General features: G+C 39.0%; 1 long non-coding RNA gene across 1 annotated transcript in view; it reads right to left on the bottom strand.

Moving 5' to 3' along the window:
* Positions 1-252: 252 nt before the first annotated feature.
* Positions 253-23,133, bottom strand: part of LOC309397333 — a 177,087-nt gene continuing 154,206 nt past the window's right edge. The window contains exons 2-3 of the long non-coding RNA XR_014176238.1: positions 9,060-9,162; positions 253-386 (exon numbers count right to left, since the gene is read on the bottom strand). This is a non-coding gene — a long non-coding RNA (uncharacterized lncRNA). The remainder of the gene's footprint in view (positions 387-9,059; positions 9,163-23,133) is intronic.

Genomic DNA, 23,133 nt, shown 5'->3' with positions numbered 1-23,133 from the left:
TCGAGGGGATCAAAAACAGGGGTGAAATGCTACCAGTTCGGACTGCTTCACCTGAACCGTTAGTAAAAATGCTACCGATTCGCCCAAACTGGTAGTAAATAAAATGCTACCGGTTCGAGCCAACCAGTATTTCCGACGATCAGCTGTGATGCGTGATTTATATTAGCTAGAATCGTCAGATTTCCTGCTTTCTAGCTAATCTAAATCGTGTGGCACAGCGGATTCATCCCACCCCCTTCACTGTTCTACTTACCTTTGCAGGCACGCTCATTAGCAGGCTCCGCCCATCCACCCGGACATCATCATCGTTTTTGACGCTCTGCGCATTCACTTGTGAGCGTGCGCTCACATTTGTGAACCGGTAGCGAAGGTAAGTTGATTTCACCCTTGATCAAAAAAGCAAGATGGTAGCCATCAAGAGCATCCTCAATGGTGATCCCCCCCCAAAAGACAATGACAAACAGGTCCATGTCAGGAAAACCACAAACGCAGGACTGAATAAAGCAACAATCATAAAAGATTACTAGAACTTGGCTGCATTGTTTTATAGATCAGAGTAAGTTCCACAGTCAGCCAGATGTTTAGATTGAATGTGGCATTTTTATCCACCTTCCCAAGATCCTGACATAGGCAGGTGTTCTTGTTTGATGGTATCAAAAGATATTGTTGAGGATGTAACTGTTCCGAATCAAGCTGCCTTTTGCAATTGACTGATGTTGGTTTTGTCAATGCTGATGGTGTTCAAGTGGTGCTCCAGATGTGTTGGGTTTGCACAAGGCGCCTATTACTAATGGTGCTGTTCATTACTATGATTGATCACAATGTTAGCCAGATGTTTAGAATGAATTTGGGATTTTTATCCACCAATTGAGTCTTTCTCAAGGAGTTGTGACAGGCACATGTTGTGGTTTCAGCCAAGGTCCTTGGGAAGGATTTATTGTGGTTCATCACACAGTCAGCCAGATGTTCAGACTAGATTTGACATTTTTATCCACCTATCAAGTCCTTCCCAAGAACCTGGGATAAGAAGATGTTGATGTTTGATGGTGTTAAAGGTATCATTGCAAGATGTAAACTCTATTGTTATTGTTATTATTAGTATTATTTCCCCCTTGACAGTTTTTTGCTGTTTAAAAAAGATTGTGGCAAACAAAGAGGAAGCACAGCAGTCATAACTTGCTACTCTATCACAAATGACACCCTAAGAGTGTTAGGACTTCAGTCATGAGAAATATGGCCTTCTCAGTAAAGGTTGCTTAAAACAAAAGCTCATTTATCTGAATGCGGTCGACATATAATCAATTTACATGAAGAATTTCAAAATTAGTCAGATTGTAATGAACTATGAAATACTGATTAATGCATTTTTGCAATGTTTGATTAGAAGTACACTGCGTTCTCAAGCACAATCCTGCTATTTTGGCATTTATGGGCTAAGTATGGGTTTCATATAAATTGTCAAACTGTACAGCCTCTGAATTATGACAAACTTCAGAATATTTTTTTTAATAACACCAAGCTCTTCCAAAGGAAAAGACTGCAGTTATGAACAGAGAATGAAAAACGTACCTTCAAGACAGACAGACAAACAAACTTACCAGGAAAATGCACTTGAAGAAGCATTTTATGTGAATTTTTGGAATGCATTGTAAAGGTTGGGACTTATTTATGTTAGGTAAAGACCATTATTTTCATGGCCAAAGGCCCCAAGTAATATCTGGGAGGTCAGAGTGGGTTGCACAGAGATGTATAAAATATTTTTCTGGCTGATGAAAATGTTGTCGTTTGTGCTGTGAAGAAATACTCTCTTACTTTTTTCATCCAAACTTATTTGTTTGTATGAAATTAAGGAAGAAAAAAACTTTGGCAAATTTCTCCTGGTAGGGTGGCTGCCCTGCCCTCATTTAATAATATCAAATTTTAAATAGTTGGCAGCCACCCTGACTTGTAGGAGCAGCCGAGGAGACTTTAGAGAGATCGGGGTGGGGGAAGTGGAGAGCGTACTTAATTCAAACACAGCAACAAAAGAAATGAAAACTAAGTATAAGTACGGGTAACCCCCTGAAGAAGACAGAGCTGGGAATTCTTAAAAAGATCCAATTATCTTTGACTCAGGAGAATAAATGGAATTCAAAAGCGGTTGGGACTTAGACCATTTGTCGGAATGTAACAATTCTAGGCTGCAAACTTTTTTAACTCCACCCCCAGCTCTATTTCTATATATAGAAGTGCAGTAATTGAATCAAAAGTTTAGTATAGCCTTAAATAAAACTGGTTCTGTTTTCAGCTACATCCACCAACACCCACCCCCGCCCTCCCCCATATTAATTAAGCCGTCTTTTTATGCACTTTAGAGAGTTCACACAACATGCTTGGCCCCCGTGTAACCCAGTTGAGGAATTTTTGCAAAGCAGAGCTAATGTGTTTTTTTTTTTTAGAAACCGCTTAAGTAAATGGGATCAAGTCATGTTACTTTTTAATTGCAATTTAGCAACTCATTCTTTCTTTCATTGTCTTAAATGACAATCTAGTTTCCTAATTATACATTCATTTTTATTCTTGTGCACTCAGTTGTTTCTGGGTTTGAATTATCTGCACTTAAAAGATTGTGCTAAACATTTACATTGGCAAATATAAATACACATTTGAAGGTTCAAACAGCTGAAGAAATAAAGAAAAGTAATAATTGTTGAGTAATAATTAGGAGATGCCTACCTCCTGGCATGATAACCAATGAATATGGATTTGGCTATATTAAAAAAGACAAAAATATCTAAAGCTGTATTGTCTAAACAACAGCAAGTGTTGATCCACACACACTTCCTTAGAAATTTGAGACTATCCATGTAGATCTACTTAATTGTGACCTTTACTAAGCATTGGTATTACAATAGAGAATTAGCAGGACTAACAATCTGAAATAATTATTATAAAATAATTCTTAAAAGAAAATGTTGCATGTTTATAGACTGAATGGCTTGGACAAATCTCTTGTCTTCATCGCCATTATCACCATCACATAATCCCCATGTTCAAATATTCAAATCCAATATGATGGATTGATTGATTCCTCTCTAAAAAAAATCTCATTAAACTGAAATGGTCGATGTGATTATCATATCCTTTTGTCTCCTTAGGAATAATTATTTGAAACCAACAGATTATTGGTTACGTAGGTATGAATTGACATGGGCCTTCTGGTTATTGTTCCAGATTTTTTTAAAAAAAATATGTAATATTATCTACAAATAGATATTGCTTGCTTTGTTATCTTCTGTAGGTTATCCCCTTTCTTCGTCAAAAGTATGGTTTCTGTAAAATTCCAGCACACATAGAGAAAGATGGAAAATATCTCAATCTGGGTTTGATGGTTGCCAATAGCAACAAAGAATGAAAAATTGCCATCTGGCTTTTAGATTTAAATGAGAATCGAATAATCATTTAATAATAGAGAGTGTCTTAATTTGGCTAAAGTCATCCCTTCTTGTGGCCTCTAAACCAAAGTTTGAAATAATGCACAAGCAGAATGCCATGCAAGCAAACATCAGTGGCCATTTTGATCAGCCTGCAATTTTTACTTAATGCAAAGAAGCTAGCCTCTTTATTTGGGCTGTTCAGATCTAACTAATTTGGTCATAAACAAGACAAAAGACTCAAATAGATGATGGCAGACCTATAAGTATTCATATTCATTAATCTTCCACAAAACAGGGTTCCCTATCTGAAGTTGCATGAGACTTCCGAAAAACTTACATGTGGATCTATAAAGCTGGCTAATAAATTATCATTTGTAATGTGACAGATGGGAAAAAATGATTAAACACAGGTATATGTCTTGTCTTTTGTTTACCTTTGATTTACATTACATTTTAAATCAAACCCCATTGTGTAGTTGTTCTTGTTTTGCCTTTGAGTTCTGGCTACTTCTTTATTCTTACCGTACTTACTTTTTGAACACCATTCCCCATTACATTGTTAAAAAGTGAAATAAAATCCTCAACTGGTTAGAAAAAAGGGGTGGTATTGCCAAAGAGGATGGAATAGTTGCCATGAGCTTTTAAAAGAGCATTTTAGAGGGTGAGGAGACCAAGACTTTCAAGTTTGAGAAAGCAGATCAGTCAGTAGAAATGGACAGAAAATGTCCACCAAACTTAAACAACAGTAAGAGACTCTCAAGATCAGAACAAAATTGCTATAATTGAAAGGATTATACGGTGTCACCATTGTTGCCCAGGGACTCCTTTCATGCCCCCGTTAATGTGCCCACCAAAGTGGTACCTATCGATCTACTTACGCTTTACTTTACACACTTTCGAATTGCTGGGATAGCAGCATTGAATGACAGGAACTCAGCCTACCCCACAGCAGCACCTGGGTCTCAAACGCGAACTTGCTGATTGTCAAGCACAGCATCCTAACTGTGTGAGCCTCTGCACTTCACCAAAACACAATGTGCATATGATTTCATACTGAATTGCTTCAATAAACAATCAGTTTGTGCAACCATCTTCTCTTTTCTTAGAATGGGCCTTCTTTATTTCTAGGTCTCGTACAATATTGTTTCTTTGCCTGAAAATTCCATGAGGTAAAGGTTCCCCTCGCACATATATGCTAGTCATTCCCAACTCTAGGGGGCGGTGCTCATCTCCGTTTCAAAGCCGAAGAGCCAAATCTGTCGGAAGACGTCTCCGTGGTCATGTGGCCGGCATGACTGAACGCAGAAGGCGCATGGAACACTGTTACCTTCCCACCAAAGGTGGTTTCTACTTGCATTTTTTAACATGCTTTCGAAGTGCTAGGTTGGCAGAAGCTGTGACAAGTAACGGGAGCTCACTCCGTTATGCAGCACTAGGGATTCGAACCGCCGAACTCCCGACCTTTCTGATCGACAAGCTCAGCGTCTTAGCCACTGTGTCCCCTGAAGACACCATGAAGGCGAGTAAATCTCTTGAATTCTAAGTCACACTAAGGGACCAGATATGTAATTTAATGGGGGGGGAGGGGAAGCATTTCATATTCCATATGTTTCCTCGCGAATAGCAAGGAGAAGATTTGCAAGATCAATGGAAAAGAAAAAAATCAATTTTATAGCAAACCGGTGCTCATTAATAGGCAGCCATTAAAGGTGTTCAGCAGTCATTGCCTGAACATAATTATGTCCTGTAAAGAGAGGAATTAGAAGCTTCTTCCAGTTAAAGAAATAACAAGAGCGCATGGTGCCATTTCTATTTTCATTGGTTAACTGTTGTGAGGTAAAGTTTTTGGCTATGAAGAAAATAAATAATATTAAAGGTCTACCTTAACATGCTCATTGCTATCAGGTGAAACTATTGTTTGGAAGCAGAAAACTACAGAGATCCAGAGGGTTCCTTCATTTACAAGATAAATATAGCAGCAAAAATATCTGAGAACAGCAAAAATAATAAAAACGATTATCCTGAACTAGAAGGGTTTCGGCTGCACAAAGCAGCTTAAGAAAGATTTCTTTTTCTATACAGTGCACTGCATCAGATTGGAGGATTATAACATTAAAAACTGTGAGGGGGGGGGGGTTAATGCTATCTGAATCTGTTACCAAGCTAACATTGTCCTAACTAGAATTTTTTTAAGCTTCAATATTTTTCCTCCAAAAGAAAAGAACCAGGACCTTCTCCATGTTGTCAATAAATATACAGAGAGAGAGAGACTGTAAAACTACAAAGACTAGACCTGGTTGAGTATATGTCCAGTTAATAGCATTACTTTTTCTAGTACTATAAGGCTAGATTAGCTGAACTATGCTGAAAAAGCCACAATTAACTAGGTTTATTTCCCACTTTAACCCAACCTTCAGATGCCTTTCAGATACAGTGAACTACAACTCCTAGAATTCCCAATTCCAGATATTTAGATAGATTGGCTACCGTGTTTCCCTGAAAATAAGACAGGGTCTTATTTTCTTTTGAACCCCGAAATAAGTGCTTGGTCTTATTTTTGGGGAGGTCTTATTATTTTTGAGATGCAGGAGGTGGCGAGTATGGTCATTTCATGGCTGCTGCCGTGTTGCAATATTTTGGGGGAGGGCTAATTTTTCGGGGAGGATTATTTTAGCACACGCATTTGAAAGCCCGATTGGGTTTATTATCCAGGGAGGTCTTATTTTCAGGGAAACAGGTAGTTTAGAATGCTGTAATCAACCATAAATCATGACTTACAAAGCTACTATAGTCCCAAAGTTGCCCAGGAGGCAACTGGACTTCCTTATTTTTTTTTCTTTGGAAGACATTTCACTTCTCATCCAAGAAGCTCCTTCAGCTCTGACAAAATGGAAGGATTTATTATTCCTTGCAGAGAGCTAGTCATTTGCATCCTTTTAGAGGGTCATTGAAACACTTGGAGGTTTATCTGTGTCGTTGGGGCCACCTGAGTGGTTCAAATGGTTCCTGTAGTCTGCAATTTTTAACTCTGGAAATCCATTCCTACTCCCACAGCATTCAAAGGCTGTTCATCCCCAAGTGAATAGCTAAAAGTTTGTAGAGATTCTCAGTCATCCAGGTCATGGTTGGTAAACAAACAAGGGTTTGTTTACCAAATGCATTTCAGAGATTGAAAGGCTGAATGATTTATTTTTTGGGTGGGGGTACCATGCTTATGGAATACTTTTTTTAAAACTGGGAAATGTCATATTTACAATCTTTTTGAAAAACCCAAAGATGCATCTACCTTCGTTTTCTTAAGATCTACCGGATTGCTTCATGGAAAACATTTTACCACGTGATTCATTTCTACCACAAGGCATGAATTCCATGTATTTTTGCTACGGAGCCCTCTCTATCCTGGTGGAATTGATGCAGGCCTTAAGAGTTATCTACAGAGAAGGAATACCAACACCACCAACCAAAGATCCACAGAAAAAGAAAGATGATTTGAATATGTCTGGACCACACCACCTGTAGATCTATCGATACAGATATAGATATAGATGGAAAATGTGTTTCCTCCATGTCTACCTATCCTCTGAGCTTATAGATGTCCAAGGTAGTGGCTAGGTACAAGGCAATATGTTTCAGTTCATTTTCAAAATGTGATATGAGTGTGAGATGAAATGGATGCCCGCCTGCTAGACAGGTGCCAAAACATCATTATTTCATCTCAATGTGATTAATTCTTATTGGTCTCCGGCCAGATGGTGGAGAGTGAGAACTATGCACTGCCAATCAAGTGACCTGAGATGACAGAACAACTTGTGGGAAAACAGCCTTCGCCAGGCTAAGGTCCAACAATTACCCAATGTCATTTATAATTTCTATAACATATTTCTTTCCCCTCCCCAGTCTCCCCCCCCCCCCTCATAAACAGTCAGTTTTATCTGGATGGTTTTCAAAGCCATTCTGGTAACGAATTGTCCTTCTCCATAGAACAAACATTACCCAACTGAAGGAAAACTGTCTAGATTTGAAGATCAAATGTAGTCGAGTTCGTTTTGTCAGTTCAGAGTTGAGTTCTGCTTTCCATAGATTTGAGGTACGTGTATAAAACTGGAAAAGCAGCAAGTGGTTACTGGAAGCCATTGTGAGCAATTCTAATTCTATCATGAAAAATACTAGCCCCAACTTGCTGGTTTTCTTATGCGGAAGGAAGGAGGGAGGGAGGTAGATCCTAAACATGTCTCCAGGTGTCCATTACCTGCCCCCCAAAAAACATTCTCTGCTATTACTAATGGAAATTCACACAAATATATTGACGATGTAAGTCAATTCACAACAGACAATTTTTGCAGTGAAAAATATAGGTAGGGAGGTAGGCCTTACCAGTGTGTAAATTAAGATAACTTCCGCAAGTAGAAGTTGCTAAAAGCATAGAACAGGCATAAATCCTAAAAGAAGATGTCACTCAGACTGCTCTGGTTATTGGGGCTTCCGGTATGGCAGAAGACAATGCCTCATTGCCAAAACGGAATAGAGGATGGGACAGTGAATACTGTGTGCTAACTTTGGCAGATGAGACTGACAATTGCTCCTTAATGATGTAAGGGGAATCCTATATTAACAAACTCTAGGATCATGTCCACTAAGTAATTACTAATTAACTTGGAGGAATTGCCCTACTAGAGCTGCGGTGGTGCAGTGGTTAGAGTGTAGTACTGCAGGCTACTTCTGCTGACTGCCGGCTGACTGCAATTTGGAAGTTCAAATCTCACCAGCTCACGGCTGACTCAGCCTTCCATCCTTCCAAGGTGGGTAAAATGAGGCCCCAGATTATTGGGGGCAATATGGTGACTCTGTAAACTGCTTAGAGAGGGATGCAAAGCACTAAAATGGATATAAGAATAAGTGCTATTGCTATTGCTAGAGTGCTTCCCTAATACCACAGAGAAAATGGCAAACAGAGCATCCAGATATAGGAAACTAGACACAAATTCTGGTGTCGATTTGTATTCTGACATGTAGTACATTAGGTTGGATCAGATAAATTTTCCTGTACATTCCTGGAACATTATATGAGACAAATCAGCAAACCAATAGACCTGATTCAATGAATATCCTTGGATAAGGTGAATTAGTACCTATTTGAAACCTAAGTAGAATATGTGGCATTGTCTTCAAAGAAAAAAAAAACATCATAGCATTGTAATTTGGATTATAGAAGCACAATGGATTTAAGATAGACTGATAAAGATCGATTGCAAGGACTTGGAGTTATGACACCAACAAAGTTACAATGACATTAGCACAAAGAGAGAGACACAAATCCATTACAAAGATACAATCAAATATTCAAACTAGCCTCACTTTCTCATTACTTATTCATGCTAATACAAGTATATTAAGAAATCTAAACAGTGTTAGCACTCAATCTCTCCCGGACTAAATGAGTTTTTGCATTTATCAGCCACGACTCATCAAAGGCCTAACATTGGCTTTGCAAAGGTGGTAATGTGACATAACTGAGATATTTATAACAGTGTACATTGACTGAAAGATACAGTGGGATTTATTACCCTGAGTAATGCTTTTGCATTCTGCGCAGCAATAAAAGAAATAACTGCAGAAGTCATTTCTTCAGATAATAAGATTTACCTTGTAATCACTTAATGTTCCAGTATATTCAATCTTTCTCTTTCCTTCTTCCCTCTTTTTCAGAGATGGGTCTCAGACAAGGCACAGGAGTCAACAAGCCAAACTATCAGGAGAGAAAACAAACAAACATGCAAAATGTTATTATTTATTTAACCCCAGGTTTATTCTACATCATTGACCTGGGGTCAAAAAGCGTGCACGCAACCCCGCACCCATAATGCAATGCGCATGACCCCCCCAGTGCATGTGCATGTGACTCCCCCCTCTGTGCCCTGTTTTGGGCTAGTAGGCCTCCCTGCAGCCTCCTTGGAGCAAAAAAAGGCCACGGGGGGGACACCACACGCACACCCGTGTCTCCTGCATGTATCCTGCCCCTCATGCATGCGTGGCAGAGACCCAAAGACCAGCTGGCTGGTGGGAGGTGCCTGCGCGGTGGAGCTGAGCTGGTGTGAAGGCTTGCATGCCATCCCAGTTCTAGATAATTTCCTCTACAACAGAACTATGCAACCCCCATTAGAGAACCTGAGCAGGATTGAATTACTTTAAGGATACGTTATTCCAATATACTCAATATACTCCATATACTCAAAATAGTTTATTTTCTAGGTTTACACACAATGTTATATCACAAGTTAACAAGGTGGGCTGTTTTTGCAGTGGATTTGTATTTTTTACATCATTGTCCATGGCTGCATTTTTGTCTTAAGACCGATGCAGTTTTAGACATTTCTCCTTAGGAAAAAGTAACACAAAATAAACAATTTGCTATAATCTAAACTCTTTCAGCTTAATATTAGGTTGATTTATAGGGAGGTTAATTTAATTGTCCCTTTTCTTGCTTCCAAGTAAAAAAAGAAACAAAACAAAAGCAGGGAAAAAAATTATGTTAGTATTTGCGATACATAATAATTTCTAGGGCAATGACATATACATATCCCTAAAAGCTTTTTACAATTGCTTCTTGACTAAAACATGCTTGAGTAAGGTATAATTTCTGCTTGATCCCAATGACATTTCATTTATTAACTCTGACTGATAAATTCAGTGCTTCTGAAATCAGATAAAACTTTGATAAATGGCTTCTTTGAGGGACGATCTCAACAGCAGTTCTTGTCCATCCTTGACCACCCAAATGCAAAAAGCATCATTTTATTAATCCGTGGTTCAGAAAAGCAACGTATTTGAAAGAGATCATTTCAGTAAAAGATTGAAGATATATCTTTCCAAAGGGGGCCCTGGAAGACACAAAACTACAAAAACTAAAATGTGTCCAATTGCTCACAGACAGATTTATAGTCTCAGGTATAACATAACCAATGGATGCAAAAGAAGGAACACTGGTAAAATCCAGCAAAATTGATCTCTAGCAGGGGTGTCGGACACAAGGCCCGCGGGCCATTTTTGGCCTATGATGTGGTCGAACCCGGCCCGTGGGACCATCCTGGTCTACCCAATGTGAAGAGGAAAGATTGGGCCAGCGTGGCTTCGCCCTGGTCTACCAATGCGAAGAAAGATCAGGCCATCGTAGCTTCAGTCCGGTCTACCCAATACGAAGAGGAAATGTGCTAGCAGTTTGGGGAGTGGCATCAAGTTGACCACCACCACCCAGTTGGTCACGCCCACCCGGCCCCTCGAGATCAAACACAATCCTGATGCAGCCCTCAATGTTTGATGCCCCTGATCTATAGTGTAGAACTTCAGGTTGATCCCATTCTATTCACAAAGAATTAATAAGGGAGCTTTTGTTTTAAATTCCCAAATCTTTAGAGATCGCATGAATATATAGCTTGCTATCATGCCCTTTTCCATCATTTGAATTGCATAGTTTCTTCCCAACTGTTTCTGTTGCTAGTGTGTATATTCTTAAAAAAGCAAACACACCAACAGAGAGAGAGAGACGCACACTTTGAAAAGTAATCCTGAACTGCAGGTCTGACAGTATCAATAGCTTTTGATAGAAAGTTTACTGCTCTATGTGCTTGGGTTCACACACGTTTAAACAGTGGAAAAATAATAACCTTAACGGATTCAATTTATGGTTAATTTGTGATTATTTCTTTGCAGTGATTTATCAGTGTCCACCAAGGACTACCAAAGTGGATAAGCAACTGCAACTGGATGGAAGAAACTGAAAGTTACCATGGAAAGCAAGTTCCAATTGAAAATTCATTTTAAAAGAAGAATGTTTGCTGCACAGCCAAATAACCTGCAAGCTTTGGAACACAGACAAAAATTTGGAAATTTTCCCAGCTCCTCCATTGCAAACTTCCCCACAGTTCTCCAGTTTACTGAACATTAACCTTCAGGAACACTGTAGTATGGTTCCAATTTTTAATGCTCCAGTGGTCATATTGTTACAAAAAGGATAAGGTTACCATAGTTCCAGCAGTTTAGTAATCAGCTGTTTGGCTGGCTACAGGCAAGTTATGTTGGCTAACTGGACAAAACAGCAAGGGTGAAAGCTTCATCATAAATCCAAGATATCTGCAGGTAACCAGGTCAGAATTTCATAATGAGCAGAACGAGAATGGGACAAAAAGGTGGAAGAGAAAGGAAGATGGAAAGACCTCAACTCAAGTTATGAAGATATATTCTGAATTCAAGCTATGTAGGGCTTTAAGGATAGTAACAAGCATGGTTTTTAGCTCACCGACAAACAAATTGGCAAATAAGTGCAGAGGTTTTAGAACAGGTATAATGTAACCTGTCCTAAAGGTATACTGTGATGAAATGTATCTTGATTTTGGCCAAGATAACATTCATTCAATTCAAGATACAATTTTAAGATGGGTGGACTTCTATTCCCAGAACTGTTAGAGTTGAAGTCCGCCCATCTGAAAGTGGCCAAGGTTGAGAAATGTTGATGCGGCGTCTTTCCATTCTTCTAGAGGCCAATTTGAGTTTCCAATTTTGTGCCAAATGATTTCTGAAGTAGACCCAAAAGTAGACATAAGGAGACAGGCCACCCAGAGATATTTTTAAGTCCCATTTTTCTTGCGAAAAATGCACTTGAAGCATTTTTGATAAATTGATTGATAAATAATAGTTGATTTTTTAAAAAAATCGATCCTGCAAAATAGTATATTAAAGCAACGTCTCTTATTCCCTGGTTTCTCAAGCCACCTGGGATGATGCAATGGGCCATGACATCTGAAGGTAGACATCTGAGCCACCGACAGAGTCATGTTCCCTCTTTGAATTCCAGACAAAATCATTCTTTTGGGGTTGACCTTGATGGCCTCCACCTTACAACTGATTCTCAAGCCAGTTTGAAACCATAATGGCCATCATCAACCAGATTCTCTTGTCCCTTGTCAAGTCAAACTTGCCACAAACAAGATCGAATAAGAAATCCATAAAGAACAAACGTTGGTCATTCATATTTAGCCCAGGAAAAGCCCTTCTGAACACTGCAAGACATCTCTGCACTTGGGGTGATCTCATTAATCCTGCTACTTTCGCCCCAAAACCATCTGCAAGTTTTACAAATGTTTCTTCTAGTGCAGGCACACTCCCTCCTTTACAACAGCTTTAATGCTCCCCCCCCCTCCCTCCAACTTTTTATTTCAGCTATTGTTCCAGTGAAAGACAATACGTGGCGGGAGGCTTATTTATAGTGATTTGAGTGAGAAAAGATCTGATGCTTCTCAAACGACACGGCCAAGAGCAAGTTGTAAGATATTTTGCTTCTCGTACATGGAATAACAGCTATATTTCTCCCTGGCTTCTCATTCATTCTGGCTCCGGATTTTCTATCCATTTCTGCTTCAAAGGCTGGATTACTGGGCTCAGATTTGAGTCTTCTGTACCTGGAAGACTTCCAACGTTCAGTTTCACGTGGACTTTTGTTCAGGGAAAAACAAATCAAAAAGGTCCTCTTTTCTTCTGCCTGGTCTAATGAAAAGAAGGAGTGATGTGAAAGCAGTGTTCCAATATCTAAAGGGCTGCCACGAAGAAGAGGGGGGGGCAACCTATTCTCTAGAGCGGGGGTTTCAAATTTAATTTCATTGAGGGCTGCATCAGGGTTGTGTTTGACCTCAGGGGGCCGGGAAAGGAGTGGGCATGGTGGGCATGGCCAGCTTGATGTCACTCATGTCAGGGGCACTTGTGGTGGCCTGAGTGCTCCACCAGCAAAAGCGGGCTCCCAATCTCCGTTTTCGGCTAGGATGGCCTCCTGCAAACCTCTGCCGGATGTGGCCCTCCCATGCTCTGTTTTTGTTGGCAGAGGATTGTAGGAGGCCATTCCAGCCAAAAGCAGAGATTGGAAGCCCACTTTCTCTGGCAGAAGGAAAAGCATTGAATGTGTAGCAGATATTCTGTGATGTTACACACACACACACACACACACACACACACGAGTTTTCCTCTTGTCAAGCATGCATGATTCAGTGAGAACAAATTATTAATCCTGCTCCAGACTTTTGGCTATAGAAGAGAAAGTGCTACCAAGTGTTTTACACCTAAAACAATTTAGGAATAACTCACTCTGGAACACGGGATATTTTACGTTGAGTGAGCATGCATGGTTTCTGAGAGCAAATCTCTCTTCTTTTTTTTTCCCATTCGCTTTTCTTAAAACACAAACGAGAAACAGGGGCTGGATATATTGCTGGAGAAAGGGGGACATTTCAATATTTCAAAATCCAGTATTGCATCTGTTCATTATAGTGTTGGAGAAATCTGATTCAGTGTCAGGCTTCCAAAGCTCAGCTATGTTTATTCCTTTCTTCAGAAAATATGAACTGCAACATATTTATAAGAGGTGGGAGAAAATAACTAGGAAGCGATAGGAAAGCAATTGCCTATAGAAAGTATAAGGAGTAAACTTTTAATGGGTTTGCTTCCAAACAATTTAATAGCTAAGTGATCTATGGTTTACTTTAACCCACATTCTCATTAAAACTCAAGTAAATATCTCTGGATACAGACATATTCCATGCCATTCTCTTTATTACTTAATTTTCCAGGTATCCCAGCATGATCTGAATAAATTATGCTGACAATACAAGACTATAAATGATAAATCAACAACACAATTTTAGTGATATATAGCATGAAATGTAAATAATAACCAGAGCCGCTAATTGGCTTTGTACCTGGCAACAAATCAGTAAGTGAGCTATTTCCACTAGTAATGCTTCAGTTGTGTAACACCCCAATCATTAAGCATTTCGGGCTGGTAAGCTCTTTCAGTAGCTTTTTCTACTAGGGATGAAACTGCCATATGAAAATTAGCTTTGGAGAGTGGGGGGAAAATATCAGAAAGAAGAGGGATAAACTGGTTTCTTGATTTTCAGCCGGTAACTTATATTATGCAAGAGGTAAAATAATCTTGCAATTTAAAAGAAATACCTACAAAGAATAGCCAACACAATCCTAAATTGCATTAACAGAGGGATACAATCAAGATCAAGCGAGGTACTAATACCACTCTATAAAGCCCTAATAAGACCACACTTAGAGTACTACATCCAGTTTTGGTCACCACACTATAAAAAGGATATTGAGATTATAGAAAAAGTACAGAGAAGAACAACCTGGGTGATTAGGGGACTGGAGACTAAAACATATGAATAACGGTGTAGGAATTGGGCATGGCTATTTAGGGAAGAGAAGGACCAGGGGAGACATGATTGCAATGTTTCAATATTTGAGGGTCTGCCTCAGAGAGGAGAGGTTCAAGCTATTTTCCAAGGAACCTGAAGGCCAGACAAGGAATAACGGATGAAAACTGACCAAGGAGAGATTCAACCTGGAAATAAGGAGGAACTTTCTGACAGTGAGAACAATCCACCAATGGAACAGAAGTTGCCTTCGGAAGTTGTTGGAGCTTCATCACTTGAGACTTTCAAGAAGAGATTGGACTGCCATTTGTCAGAAATGGTGTAGGGTCTCCTGCTTGAGCAAGGGGGTTGGTCTAGATGATCTATAAGGTCCTTTCCACTCTGTTAATCTGTCTGTCTGAATATTTATTCTATCATGTATTAATTTTGGGCCTAAAAATGCAAAAATGTCCCCATTTATATATACTCAACTTATGTGTTTATGGCTATGTTTTGCTTATTTATATCCATTTATCTGTGCCATTTTTCATGTGTCCGTGTTTACGTCTATACTGATACTTGTTCCCTTGTACTTGTTGACAAATAAACAAATAAATAACAAATAAATAAATAAATAAAAAGGCAAGACTGTTATATTGATGTATGAACATAGATAAACTGCCCAGAGTTATTTTGTGGGCAGCAAATAAATTTAACAAACAAGCAAACAGATAATCTTGCATCCTATAATCCAGCTGTTTTCTCCCTCCATTCGTGTGGTTGGTGTTGCTTGTCTTCAGATTAAAGACACTGACTGCTGCACTGCAGCATACTTTGGAGAATGAGAGAAAAGAGGAGATATCAAGTCAAAACATTACCCTAATTCTGCACTATCTGACCACAATGTGAGTCTGATAAACAGTATTCCTATGGTTTTTAATTGAGGCAGTTGACTATGCCTGATAGCTGTTTCTTCCCCTTTTGCTTCTGAGGCCCTGTTTACCAAGACAAGTTTGAAAAAGAGCAGATCATCTGTTACTTTACTGCAGGAGATAACCTTTTATTACACGAGCTGAATTTACAGGGGAGAAAAAGGCTTGCCTCCCCATACCTAATTGTTTAGTACCAAAGGGTAATTTACTCATTGGATGCAGGTGATCCCGGTTAAAAGATAGTTCTCCTTGCTTGTCAAATGACTTCAGGTGGGAAAAGGGAGAGAAAGAGAGAAAACAGTTACTATGTTGTGGCCCGCCAGACACTATTAGAGCTGGCAGCAGATTATTGCGGTTGAAGCTGAAGAAGTCATTGACAGGTAGGACATTGTAGCAGACAATTTTGTGTACTATGCTTAGGTCCGACCATAGGCGGCGTAGTTCCAGGTTGTCCAAGCCCAAAATTTCGAGCCTGGCGGCATAAGGGATTCTATTGTGAGCAGAGGAGCGGAGGATTCTTCTCGTGAATAATTTTTTAAATTTGCATCAATGAAGCAATTCGTTAGCTTTGAATAGCATCAAACTGGAGCCACAGAATTTATGTCTGATTATATTGTCCCCAACATCGGCCAAAGGGCCTCTAAACTACAAGAATCTGGAAGATGCTTGGAACAATCTTCATGCAGAGCTCTTCAATAATCATTACTATAAGGAGCAAAAATGTCCCCAAGGAAGAAAACTACTTCTTTCATTTCAAGCGTTTTTTGTGTGCATTTTTTCACACTGTCTGCGAAACTTATTGCAATGGAAATGTCATCAGACAATTGCATTCCAGTTTGTGCATGCAATTTGGAGAGAGAAACTAAATCATATTTTCAAATGAATTGAAGGAATTTCCCCTGCCTGCTCCATTTATTTGAATCTAATCCTTCAACCACAGAACCATCCTTAACAAATTCTAAAATAGGAGAGTTTTTTAGGTATTAATCAGCCTCCGTTCCATTGAAAATTCAGTTTGCAGCACCTCTGAAGTCCATAAAATATTCAGGTCCATATATCACCTATTCTTTTTAAGTAACGAATGCTTTAATTCATTACTAGCATGTGTCAAAACATCTTTCTTTTTCCTTTTGGCAGATGATAGCAGTAAATAAAATAGCCCTGATGAATGGCAGAAAATTGTTAATTGTGTTTTGTTTGCAGCATTGTTTGTGGATTACTTCCCTGGTTAAAAATTAATTTTATGATGTTATTTAAAACAATACATGGAACATTTTGGATGTCCTAGAGAAGGATGCTTAGTAATAACAAATAGGTGGACTTGTCAAAGAAAATTTGCTAGCTCACGCAGCTTAAATGGAAAAAAAGAAAAGAAACTAACTATAAATTATGGGAAGTAAAAAAGACTTTCTTTTCTTTTTCTTTTTTTAAGCTAATCCCACCTCCAATCTATCTTTTGTTTTTATTCATTGATGAATTCCGGACAAGCAGAAGAAAATAATAAAAAATTGATGATTACATGCCCATTCTTGACAACCTTAAATATTTCAGAGACTAAGAAAAATATCAGTCTAGTCTGAGATTGCATTCAGAAAAAAATGTACTACCAATGAATCTCTACAATGAATTTTGTGAAGATACACTTTTTTTAAAATGTAGGAGTAGAAATCATGGAAAGATCATTACATTGCCACTTAAAACTTTGTTCTTCTTTTATGGTATTATTTAGTTATTATTTTTCAACTGTCCAATGACCTAATTATCTTTCCAACCTTATATTAAGGTAAAGATAAAAATTCCCCTCGCACGTATGTGCTAGTCATTCCCAACTCTAGGGGGCGGTGCTCATCTCCGTCTCAAAGTCGAAGAGCCAGTGTTATCCGAAGACGTCTCTGTGCGTCATGTGGTTGGCATCACTAAACACCAAAGGCGCATGGAACGCTGTTACTTCCCCACCAAAGGTGATCCCTATTTTTCTACTTGCATTTTTACATATTTTCGAACTAGTAGGTTGGCAGAAGTTGGGACAAGTAATGGGAGCTCACTCCAGTACGCGGCACTAGGGATTTGAACTACCAAACTGTTGACCTTTCTGATTGACAAGCTCAGCGTTTTAGCCACTGAGCCACCGCTCCCCTTAAACTTATATTAAATACCAGATAATTTATTGGCTTTAGATGTCAAGAAAACTTCAGAAGTTGTGGACTCTTCATCACTGGAGATTTTTAAGAAGAGACTGGACATTTATTTGTCAGGAATGGCATAGGGTCTCCTGCTTGAGCAGGGGGTTGGACTAGAAGACCTCCAAGGTCCTTTCCAATTCTATTATGTAATAATGATAGTAATAGAAACAGGTTCTCCTATCTTCATTACTTTAATCTTCCTTTGAGCGCCGTACCCTTCTAACTCATCCTTAAGGAAAGAAAAATTGGAGGCTGTTGACTCTTCTCCATGTTTGTGTTACATTCAGAAAAAGCCATGGGACAAGCCAGTTGTTGACCTTGGCATATGCCCTGTGATTGCATCCGTTGATGCTAACTCAGAAGCTCTGCTTTTAATTACATTGTAGGCCATGCTTTAACACTTTTAAGGAAACAGATTTCCCAGGCAGCAGCTTAGGCAGCGGCTGCAAAATACAACCTTGTTTATTTTTATGGGTTTTTGGTTGGACTAGAAGACCTCCAAGGTCCCTTCTAACTCAGTTAATCTATTCTGTTCTAAATATTGTTGTAAGTTGAGGACTAACTGTATAGAAGAATGGAATCCTACAGCTGGACGCATAATAGTTTCTTGAATCATGAGAAAACTGCCTTCAAGCAAAGATGAAAATCTTCGAGTAAAGATGGAGAAGCTGTATTCAAGTCAGTAGAAATAAGATCTGGTGTTGACTGCAGTATCTTTCACAAACTCCTCACAAATTCCAAATGGAACAAAACTAAAGCAAAACAAACATCTTTGGGCCAAAAAGATATGACCTCAGCAATATTTCAGGCGATTATGCAACGCAGGTAAAGAACAGGTTTAATGGAGTCAGTTTAATAAATTGATAAATGCGAACTCTGGACTGAAATTTGTGCCAACATGAAAGATGAAGCAAACAAAAATATCCCCGAGATGCAAAAAAGAAAAAGAAAGTGAAAAAAAACCTGCTTGCGGATTTGCTGAAAAGAACTGAAGAAAAGCAAAAAGTAAAAGATAAAAGAGAATGAATTTTCGCCCAAAAAAACAGGGTTGCAGAAAGCAGGAAGGATTTATATGTCCACAAACAATGCAAAGAAATTAAGGACAGAAATCAAATTAAAATAATAAGAGATTTATTAAAGAACATTACAAGAGTTAAGGGAAGCTTTTAGGCATAAATGGGCATGATAAGACAATCTACTGGGAAAAAAGTATATAATGACAGCACAAATATATGAAGAGATAGATAAATAGATCGATGGATGGATACATGATAGATAGACAGATGATGGATGGATAGGTAGATAGATACATACATAGATAGCTAGATAGACACACACACACACACACACACACACACACTGTCATTATATACTTTTTCTCCATTAGATTGTCTCATCATGCAGATCTAGATGTAGATGTAGATGTAGTTATAGATATATGGATATATGGATATATGGATATATGGATATATGGATATATGGATATATGGATATATGGATATGGATATGGATATGGTTATAGTTATAGTTATAGTTATAGTTATAGTTATAGTTGTTATAGTTATAGTTATGGATAGAGATATAGAATTCAAAAAGCATTCAGACCCCCCTTCACTTTTGCCAATTTTGCTATGTTGCAACCTGATTCTACAGTTGTTGAAATTCATTTTTTTCATTAATCTATATTCTGTACCCATAATGACAAATATAGGGAAGAAGAGACAGTGCGAATAAATGCATCTATATTTCAAAGTACATGAATGTCAATGTCTCAATGAAATGTCCCCCAAAATTTCCCCCATATCTACTTATATGTATTTCACAGGAAGATATGAGATCATTAAAAAAAAAACCAGACCTCTGTTTTTCAAAATGGCCTAGCTCTGATGAATTTCAAGCCACTTCGCAGCCTGATTTAAATATTTTAAATATTAAAGGAGAAACAAAGCAAGCCAATCTTGAATGATCTTAAAAGAGAGAAATCTGGCTCAAAACCAGGCATTACCGCCCTCTGGTGATGTCATTAAATCACCATCTTGGCCCTTAGATGATGATGATGATGATGATGATGATGATGATGATGATGATGATGAAGAGGAGGAGGAGGAGGAGGAGGAGGAGGAGGAGTTCCTTAATACCACTCCCAAATGTTTTTTATTGCATTCTTGATTCACCAGATAAGTCACGTGATCATGTCTTTTCACTTTACGTCCGTTTCACACATTTTCCATTAATTGGACAATTCCAAACTCTTTCTGCTTTAACAGCCCCAGCAACATCTGTTCGCACATTTGCATGTACTTTATATAATCTTCCCTTTATTTTCCTTTCCTCTCTCCTTTCCTCTTCTTTTCTTTTCACATTCAAATGTTTTTAAACCAAGCAAAGTCATCAAAGAATGAAGCCAGAAAGATAGCAATCTGTCAAAGTTTTAGAGGAAAAGCCTTTTGCTGTGAATTAAGTTTAACAGCTGGAAAAAGGTAAATGCTGGAAAGCAGCAATGAAAGTATTGCCTGCCTCCCCATCAGACAGATTTTCTAACTGCTGGCGCTGGATGGATGGATGGATGGACGGACGGACGGACAGTCAGACAGACAGACAGACAGACAGACAGATGTTAGGTAGGTAAGTGGGTGGGTGGGTGGGTGGGTGGGTGGGTGGGTGGATGGATAGATAGATAGATAGATAGATAGATAGATAGATAGATAGATGATAGATAGATAGATAGATAGATAGATAGATAGATAGATAGATAGATAGAACATAGATGATAGATAGATAGATAGATAATGGTAGAGAGACAAACACATGATGGAGAAAGAGAGAGAGAGACAGAGACAGAGACAGTGAGACAGAGATATCCTTGACAATGAAAGCTGGCTCAAGCCATTTTAGTTAAGACAAGAAAACCAGGCAGCCTTATTGCCAGCTCTTGCTAATCCTCTCCAGTATGGTTTGCTGCTAATTTGTCATGGCACATATTTGCCTTATGTCTAATTAGCATCAAATTGCAAACTGCTATTTGCTAACAATTTGTTACATCAATCTGCTTGAAAATCTATACTGTAGCATTGGATTGCAGCTTATTCTGTCGATCAAACTTCCAATTCACACCATACGCAAAAATAATATCCTCCTCTCGCCAAGCGAAAGAAAGCCTGCAATATTTTATTACACAACTAGAGAGCAAGTTAAACAGGAAAACATTCTTTTCGCGACTCGTGTAACCGTGCAGTGTGCTGTACCTCTGCAACATGAGAACAATATTCTCCAACATTTATCCGTAAGTAAATCTTCTTTCATGTAGAACATTTAGCAGGAAGAAGGTGCTGCTGTTTGACTCTTGAAAACTTGGGGAAAATGCCAGGACATCTACCTGTTGTGGCCTACCAGTGGTCAGAGGAGCTGGCAGCAGAATCGGGCAGTGAGGAAGTTGGGGAAGAGCATAGGCCAGTCCTGGAGGCTGGGGAAGGCTCAGACGAGGGCTCAGCGTTGGAGGCAGAGAGGGGGCCGAGGCCATCTGGCAGTGATCAGGTGCCTATGGAGCTAGACAGCAGTGAGGCAGAGGAACAGCTGGAGCCTGTTCCAGTGTGCGCATGCGCAGAGCTGCCAGAAGAAAAGAACAACTCAGAAAGCAGGGTCGACTTGGGAGTAAAGCCACAGGTGGATGGTGAATAGCCCCTCCCATAGGAAATAAAAGAGGAGCGAAAGGGAAATGGGCTTTTGCAGGAAACAACTTGTTCATTCGGTCGTTAGATTTGTTTCAGGAGTGTGAAGATCTGTCCCTGAATGGGTGGACGGGCCCTCCTAAGCACAGTTCCGGTACGGTGGCTGCTGCTTCCGGTAGGCACCGTTACGCCCGTACTGGAGCATACCGCCCGGAACCCACCACTGGTTGTAACTTATCAATTGCAAGGATTCACTTAACAAATGAGACTAGAAAGCTCATAAAATGGGGCAAAATTCACTTCACAAATTTCTCACTTCACAACAGAAATTTTGGGCTCAGTTGTGGTCATAAGTTGAGGACTACCTGTGTTTTATATTCTGGGATATTAAGAATCTCCCAAATTAAAGTCACCAACACCGAGATGTCTTCCTGATAGCCAGTCACCTGATGATTGAAGATAAGAACATCGAAAGAAGAACCCCTTGTGCAGCTAACGATAATTCTGTATTAAATTGATATGCTGCCCCACTCCCAGGCACTTGGGAAGATTTACAGATGTTGGTTCTTTTTTTTGTTTTTAGGTAACCATTTTTCAAAGAAAAATAGAGAGAAATTGGAACATGGCTGGAAGTAGCAGTCTATCACATCTTGAAGCACAAATACTTGAAAGCACCACCAAAAGAGAAGAGAGGACAAAAGAGAAAGACCCAGATGATGGGAACAATTGAAGGCAAAAGGAGAAGAGGACAACAGAGGATGAGACCGTCATCAGTATAATGAATATGAATTTGGGCAAATCCATGGAGAATTTCCAGGAGAGGTTGGAGGACAGGGGCTGGATGGTCCATGAGGTCTGAAGAGTCAGGCATGATTTGGCCCTTGAACAACTCCCACACCTGGATGGACAATAAAAGTGTGCTGTCCCTTTATGCTTCACCTCATCCTCCACCTTGCAGCATGTGAAGGCTATACTGATCCAACAAGCCAATAGTCTTGTTTTGAATAGTATGCGCAAAATCCATTTTAATCAGTTGAGTTGGAGCAATATGACTTCCTCACTCCACATTTGAGAGGGAATAGCTGGAGAACTTAGAAGGAATCTTGCCATCACTTTCTAGATCAATTTTTTCCATTTTCTGCTACATACAGCTAATTTAATTTCCTCTGATTCTGGTACTATAGGAAAATCTTTTTTTTTAACAACACCCTAAATAGTTGAAAAGCTTTTCGCCAATGTCAAGAAATTGTAACATAGGGAGGACATTCCACCAATCACTACTGAGAAATTCCTTTCCCTTAATTGCAATCTTCTGCCAGTAGTAAAAGAAGCCCAGGAGAAAGACATTCTCATAAAATCTTCGAAGGAAGGGCTACTGGAAGAATTATTTTTCCAGATAGGCACGTTGCAACTTATTTATGGGCATAAAACTAAAAGATCAGCGCTTTGATTTAGTTTCTATATTGTCAACAAAGTTATTTCAAAGTTGCTCGTCCTACTAGTTAAAATTCTGTCCGGTACAAAAAGTCAGGAACCAGGACAGAGTTTAGAATAGAATAGAATAGAATAGAATAGAATAGAATAGAATAGAATAGAATAGAATAGAATAGAATAGAATAGAATAGAATAGAATAGAATAGAATAGAATTCTTTATTGGCCAAGTGTGATTGGACACACAAGGAATTTTTTCTTTGGTGCAGATGCTCTCAGTGTACATAAAGAAAAAATAAAATATATTCATCAAGAA

The sequence above is a fragment of the Natrix helvetica genome (assembly GCF_964273705.1).
Source record: "Natrix helvetica genome assembly, chromosome: 10".
Taxonomy (NCBI): Eukaryota; Metazoa; Chordata; class Lepidosauria; order Squamata; family Natricidae; genus Natrix; species Natrix helvetica.
Note: the sequence above shows the minus strand (reverse complement) of the source record. Positions and strands in the feature narration are given on the sequence as shown.